Source organism: Hypanus sabinus, unplaced genomic scaffold (genome assembly GCF_030144855.1).
Source record: "Hypanus sabinus isolate sHypSab1 unplaced genomic scaffold, sHypSab1.hap1 scaffold_2776, whole genome shotgun sequence".
In the NCBI taxonomy this organism is placed as follows: Eukaryota; Metazoa; Chordata; class Chondrichthyes; order Myliobatiformes; family Dasyatidae; genus Hypanus; species Hypanus sabinus.
This window is the reverse complement of record NW_026780913.1, coordinates 17501-19385: the sequence shown is the minus strand read 5'-3', so window position 1 is coordinate 19385 and position 1885 is coordinate 17501.

Here is a 1885-nt window from a genome sequence, read left to right as displayed (position 1 = left end):
GCTAACCCCCGCCCTCACCCGAGCCCTAGCCCCAACCCGAACGCTAACCCTAACCCTAACCCCAACCCCAACCCTAACCCTAACCCTAACCCTAGCCCCAGCCCAAGCCCCAACCCATATCCTAGCCCTAGCCCTGACCCTAGCCCCAACCCTAACGCTAACCCTAACCCCAGCCCTAACCCTAACGCTAACCCTAATCCTAACCCCAGCTCTAAGCCTAACCCCCGCCCTAACCCGAGCCCTAACCCCAACCCCGACCCTAACCCTAACCCTGACCCTAACCCTAACCCTAACCCTAACCCTAACCCTAACCCTAACCCTAACCCTAGCCCGAACCCAATCCCCGGGCGGGCAATCGGGTTGCCCGACCGGGCCCTGGCAAATCGTTAACCAACGTCGGCGAGACAAGTCGTTAACCAGCCCGGCCGGGACAAGTCGTTAACCAGCCCGGCCGGGACAAGTCGTTAACCAACCCTAATGCGGCGGGACTTGGAATAATTTCGACGTCTGCCGAGGACTGCGATGGGCGGTGCGACCTCCTGTAGTCCCGACGGAGGAGCCGCCCCTCGGCCGGCACGACCCTCGGAAGACGTCCCCTCGCGGCAAGCCAGCCGAGGTATGACGCGTGCGGACCTGCCAGGAGCACAACCCAAACCTTAAAACTAACCCTGGCCATAGCACGAGCCCTAGCCCCAGCCCAAGCCCCAACCCATATCCTAGCCCTAGCCCTGACCCTAGCCCCAACCCTAACCCTAACCCCAACCCTAACCCTAACCCCAGCCCTAACCCTAAAGCTAACCCCAACCCTAACCCTAACCCTAGCCCCAACCCTGACCCTAACCCTAACCCTAGCCCCAACCCTAACCCTAACCCTAACCCTAACCCTAACCCTAACCCTAACCCTAACCCTAACCCTAACCCTAACCCTAACCCTAACCCTAACCCTAGCCCGAACCCAATCCCCGGGCGGGCAATCGGGTTGCCCGACCGGGCCCTGGCAAATCGTTAACCAACGGCGGCGAGACAAGTCGTTAACCAGCCCTGCCGGGACAAGTCGTTAACCAACGTCGGCGAGACAAGTCGTTAACCAGCCCGGCCGGGACAAGTCGTTAACCAACCCTAATGCGGCGGGACTTGGAATAATTCCGACGTCTGCCGAGGACTGCGATGGGCGGTGCGACCTCCTGTAGTCCCGACGGAGGAGCCGCCCCTCGGCCGGCACGGCCCTCCGAAGACGCCCCCTCGCGGCAGCCCGCCGAGCTATGGCGCGCGGGGACCTGCCAGGAGCACAAGCCAAACCTTAACCCTAACCCTGGCACTAACCCTAACCCTAACCCTGACGCCAGCCCTAACCCTAACACTAGCCCTAACTAACCCTAACCCTCACCCTCACCCTAAAACGCCCAGTCTTTGTAACTGGGCGTACGTCGGTCCCGCAGCGGCGCGCGGCTAATTCGCCCCTGGACCTGCTAGCACCTTCTGCGAATACCGGCGAAGACGCTGACCCAGCCAGCCAGCCAGCCAGCCCAACGCGCTCGTCTGTGCCGGCACACTGCAGCTCGGCAACCGGGGAGCCCACAGCCAAGCCCTCGCGAGGCTGCTGTAGCTGGCCCACCCACCCACCTCCCCCAAAGACGGGTCGTGTGGGAGCCAGGTGTCCGGACCCGGGCTGCGGTTAACCATTTACCCGCGTGCAATTCGTTAACCGACTCTGCTTCGGAAGTCCCGATGCGGGACGGATTTGCCGGCCGCTGCCGGCCCGGAGTTCCAGAGACCCGGCCGCCGGGGTCAGATTCGGCCGCCCCTTTGACACATGCAATTTCTGTACGGGGGCATTGGCGGGGTTCCCGGAGATATATGGGGAGGCGTTTTTCTCGACCACCTA